This window comes from Pelophylax lessonae (genome assembly GCF_965119305.1).
Source record: "Pelophylax lessonae genome assembly, chromosome: 1".
Lineage (NCBI taxonomy): Eukaryota > Metazoa > Chordata > Amphibia > Anura > Ranidae > Pelophylax > Pelophylax lessonae.
Window position 1 is genome coordinate 439551436 of NC_138768.1, and position 6000 is coordinate 439557435.

Genomic DNA, 6000 nt, shown 5'->3' on the forward strand with positions numbered 1-6000 from the left:
CTGATTCTGACATACTTCTCTTTTATTACCTCTCAGGCAAAGTCTGGTCAGATGGCCTCTCCTTGAGGCTAAAACACTTTCTTCAATTTCTGTTGAAATACACTACATGTGCAATAACTTATTTCCATGTCACCATAGACAGCCTCCTAGCTGATGTGTATGTGGGATGCTTGGTTTGATATCTAATGGATGGATTCTTTGCTTCTTACATATGACACCATATATATGAGCTCCTTCCTATAGCAGGTAGATGACAGGCTTGCCTTTGGTTTAAGACTCCACGATCCCCGCCTTACCCACTTGGGTCCACCCGTGTTTGGGGTTCACACCTTCCTTCTTCCCCCTCTTATTCTCCCTCTGTGGAATCCTGCATTGCACAGCACCATTCTACAGGTGTCTTAATGATATGATATTTTAATTTTTTCCCCTGACTTTTAGAAGAATTTGCAAAACGGAGATGTACCCTCCCACCCACTACTATATCCAGTCTGTATCCATGAGTATGCCTATATTCTAAAACAAGATGTCTACATAATATGTGTTTTATGATATAGCATGTGTAATATATATATAGGGTGGGAGCAGTTTATTTGCCACATTTAAGCCTCGTGCTCATGGACCCATTGCAGCTTCTGCGTGCTGAGGCTTAAAATCCTGGGGATCTGCAAGCAATCCAATCAGTAGAGCAATGCAAGTAAACAGCTATATGGGCCAATACTCAGATGAACACTGATGGCTTCTGCATTGATATTTACCCTTGTATGTGCTTACAATGATTTTCTCCAAAGGTACCACTTTGGTGTTTGGAAAAAAAGTACCATACACACATGCACGGGTAAATGATGATGCAGAAGCCATTAAGTTATATTGGAGGCTGTACATGGCCTCCTGGGTGCCTGAAAGTGCTAGGGAATTTAGGCCTCAACACACAGGAGCTGCTGAGCATCTGTGTGCATAAAGCCTTTTAATTACAATACTATTTTGCATTATTTTTGTATTACCAAGCTAGTTTTTAACAGCTTTTTGTTAAAAACAGAATTCAGGTAATTTTGTTCACAGTGGCTTGCTGTGAGACATGTTAAATGCATTCTAAAATATCACACTGCATTATTTTTCTGAGCTAATTTATTCTAAAACAGGAGATATAGCAAGAGGTAGCTTTGTTTCAGGTATTAATGAACTGAGAATGTTTATAAAGACTAAAGCAAAAAGTTTTTGTAAAATTGTAAACTGTCAGATGTCTACATCAATATACTAATCTGCTTTTGAAAAAAGTAATTGGAGTCTTTTTTTTTTTGTCTTGTGGTTCTGTAAATTTGATCATGCAGAGGGAATATAACAATGTTTATAAATAAAATACGTTTCATTATTTTTATGTTAATGTTGCTTTTAAGGAAAAGAGAAACTGTTCCAGGACATTAGGTGGTGTATAGTTCTGTATGGGCAACAAAAAAAAAAGCTTGTTCGCACATTTTGCATACATACTCTAAGCCCATACTCTACATACTCATACATACTCTAAGCCCATACTCTACATACTCATACATACTCTAAACCCATACTCTACATACTCATACATACTCTAAACCCATACTCTACATACTCATACATACTCTAAACCCATATTCTACATACTCATACATATTCTAAACCCATACTCTACATACTCATGCATACTATAAGCCCATACTTTACATACTCCATACATACTCTAAGCCCATACTCTACATACTCATACATGCTCTAAACCCATACTCTACATACTCATACATACTCTAAACCCATACTCTACATACTCATACATACTATAAGCCCATACTCCACATACTCATATATACTCTAAGCCCATACTCTACATACTCATACATACTCTAAAACAATACTCTACATACTCATACATACTCTAAACCCATACTCTACATACTCATACATACTCTAAGCCCATACTTTACATACTTATACATACTCTAAAACAATACTCTACATACTCCTACATACTCTAAACCCATACTCTACATACTCATACATACTCTAAACCCATACTCTACATACTCATACATACTCTAAACCCAAACTCTACATACTCATACATACTCTAAACCCATACTCTACATACTCATACATACTCTAAACCCATACTCTACATACTCATACATACTCTAAACCCATACTCTACATACTCATACATACTCTAAACCCATTCTCTACATACTCATACATACTCTAAACCCATACTCTACATACTCATACATACTCTAAGCCCATACTTTACATACTCATACATACTCTAAACCCATACTCTACATACTCATACATACTCTAAACCCATACTCTACATACTCATACATACTCTAAGCCCATACTCTACATACTCATACATACTCTAAGCCCATACTCTACATACTCATACATACTCTAAACCCATACTCTACATACTCATACATACTCTAAGCCCATACTCTACATACTCATACATACTCTAAACCCATACTCTACATACTCATACATAAAAAAAAAAAAAAAAAATAGAATATCAACAAAAAGTTAATTTATTTCAGTAATTCAACTGAAAAAAAGTGAAACTCATATATTAAATAGATTCATTACACTCATCAAAAGGTTTATTTTATTTCAGTAATTCAATTCAAAAAGTGAAACTCATATATTATATAGATTCATTACACACAGAGTGATATATTTCAGGCATTTCTTTATTTTAATTTTGATGATTATGGCTTAGAGCTGGTGAAAACCCAAAATTCAGTAGCTCAGAAAATTTGAATATTACATAAGACCAATAAAAAAAAAAAAAATTATTACAGAAATGTTGGCTTACTGAAAAGTATGTATATGTACAGTATATTATGCACTCTAAGCCCATACTTTACATATTCATACATACTCTAAGCCCCCTTTATGCCTGGTAAGCACAGGTATAAGCTAATGTGAATCTTTCCAAGCATACTCTAAACCCATACTCTACTCTACATACTCATACATACTCTAATCCCATACTCTACATACTCATACTGTACATACTCTAAGCCCATACTTTACGTACTCATACATACTCTAAGCCCCCTTTATGCCTGGTAAGCACAGGTATAAGCTAATGTGAATCTTTCCAAGCATACTCTAAACCCATACTCTACTCTACATACTCATACATACTCTAATCCCATACTCTACATACTCATACTGTACATACTCTAAGCCCATACTTTACGTACTCATACATACTCTAAGCCCCCTTTATGCCTGGTAAGCACAGGTATAAGCTAATGTGAATCTTTCCAAGCATATACAGGTGCATCTAAAAAAAAAAAAAAATAAAAAAAAAAAAAATAGAATATTAACAAAAAGTTAATTTATTTCAGTAATTCAACTGAAAAAAGTGAAACTCATATATTAAATAGATTCATTACACTCATCAAAAGATTTATTTTATTTCAGTAATTAAATTCAAAAAGTGAAACTCGTATATTATATAGATTCATTACACACAGAGTGATATATTTCAAGCATTTCTTTATTTTAATTTTGATGATTATGGCTTACAGCTAGTGAAAACCCAAAATTCAGTAGCTCAGAAAATTTGAATATTACATAAGACCAAAAAAAAAAAAAAATGTAATAAAGAAATGTTAGCTTACTGAAAAGTATGTCCATGTACAGTATATTATGCATTCAATACTTGCCCGGGCCTCCTTTAGCATGAAGTACTGCATTAATGTAGAATGGCATGGAGGAAATCAGCCTGAGGTGTTATGGAAGACCAGGTTGCTTTGATAGTGGCCTTCAGGTCATCTGCATTGTTGGATCTGGTCAGGGCAGTACAACCGGCATCTTCAGGGGCCCTGAAAGCTTTATAGTCAATGTCTGCCAAATAAAGAAATAGGGCTTACTAAAATACACCCTCCCCACTCCTACATGCTTTGGAGGTGTATAAACACATTTTTCTGAGGCCCATCAGATCAGCTGTGGGGCCCAGGAGGTCATAGCATTGCAGGGACTTTTTAATCATTTTTGGGGCATAAGAACATGCTCCATGCTACAACCTGCTCTGCTAAGTTATAGTTCCGGTCGGTCGGCCGGTGTCCTGTTGCCTGCTCTGGCGGAGTCATTTTGTGTACATGTCCCGCTCTATCAGGACAGATGCAGGGACCGTCTTGAGGCTGCTGACACTGACAGGGAGGAGCAGCAGCACTAGTCCTAGCTGCAGAGGCGGTGGCATGGCAGCATCACACAGTGAGTGACACTAGTATTCGGATACAGTCACCAGAATCCTCACTGTGTCTTCTGAACATCAGCATTAGGATATACACAGAGTACAGCAGGCGATCTATAGCTCTGTCACAGCGCATCACATGGCAGGTAATTGCTGACTTTGTTCAATTATGGCTGTACTGAGTGTTACAGATTGCAGCTCAGTACAGTCATAACAAAGTCAGCAATGAACTGCCATGTGATGCGCTGTGACAGAGCTATAGATTGCCTGCTTTACTCTGTGTATATCCTAATGCTTATGTTCAGAAGACACAGTAAGAGTATACTTTACACTTGTATTTCGGGGGGAGGGGCTGTGCATTTTTATTGCCCCAACCACTCCTCTTTAACCCCTTAATGCCGGTGTAGCATGAAGATATGTATCCAGTGAAAGCTGGTATCCCCTGCCGCAAATGCGCATGCGCCGGATTTGACAAAAGAAGCTGAGCTCCGAGCCGAGACAGCCGAATATAATTTAACCCTTACATGACGAAGTGGATGGAGAGGGAGGGGATAACTATCTTCATGCTACAGGTGAGCGGGGATGGGAGAGGAGTATGTACGGGGAGATGGCAAGAGATGGACACTGATATCACCTACCTAGCTCCTCCCATCTTCCCGTACACACTCCTCTCCCTTTCCCGCTCACCTTTCTCTCCTCTCTGTCCCACCATAGCTCGAAAATAGGTATCCCCTCCCTCTCTATCCGCTCCGTCATGTAAAGGCTAAATTATATTCGGCTGTCTCGGCTCGGAGCTTGGCTTGTTTTGTCGAAAACCGACGCATGCGCATTTGCGGCAGGGGATACCAGCTTTCACGGGATGCATATCTTCATGCTACACTGGTGTCTCCAACCTTTTTAAGAGGTTTCTGATGCTGGGAGGTGGGGCAGTGTTCCTGACCATGTTTGGCGGTCACATGATCGGAAAGCTCCCAATCGCAAGTAGTGATTAGGAGCTTTCCATTAATCGCCAATAACTGTCCAGGGAGCGCACAGGGCACATGCTTTCGGCACAGCAATGTGTACATTCTGGTCCACCCACCAAGAGGCTGTATTGATGCCTGCATCCAGGGTAAAGAGGTTAAGAACGTTCCAAGCTTTCCAGTTAGGGCCGCCTCTCAGTTTTTCACGTGGACCTAATTGAAAGCACTATTTTGGTTTACACCTACCTTTATGTCCGTTTAGGACAGAAAAAAAACGTGGAAAAGGACTGCATCTTTTTCTGTTTTTCCAGAGCGGATTAGAGACCATTTACAAATGGTCACCCATAGAGCCATCACAATTCCACCCTTGTCCATTGTATGGTGCATGCGAACACAAACTGGACAGGAGGAGTCAAGGGAGGGGCCAGGAGTGGGGCAGAGGGCAGGGCCAAGGGTGGGATCAAAGGGGGCCCCATCAGGTAGGCTGTAGGGGGCCCATTGATTTCTAACAGCGTCCCTGGATCTGGTGTCTCTCATCTTCCTCTTGATGATACTCTACAGATTCTCTATGGGGTTTAGGTCAGGCGAGTTTGCTGGTCAATCAAGCACAGTGATACCATGATCAATAAACCACGTATTAGTCCTTTTGGCAGCGTGGGCAGGTGCCAAGTCCTGCTGAAAAATAAAATTAACATCCCCATGAAGCTGGTCAGCAGAGGGAAGCATGAAGTGCTCTAGAATTTCCTGGTAGAGCGCTGTGCTGACTTTGGACTTGAGAAAACACAGTGGACCTACACCAGCAGATGATAT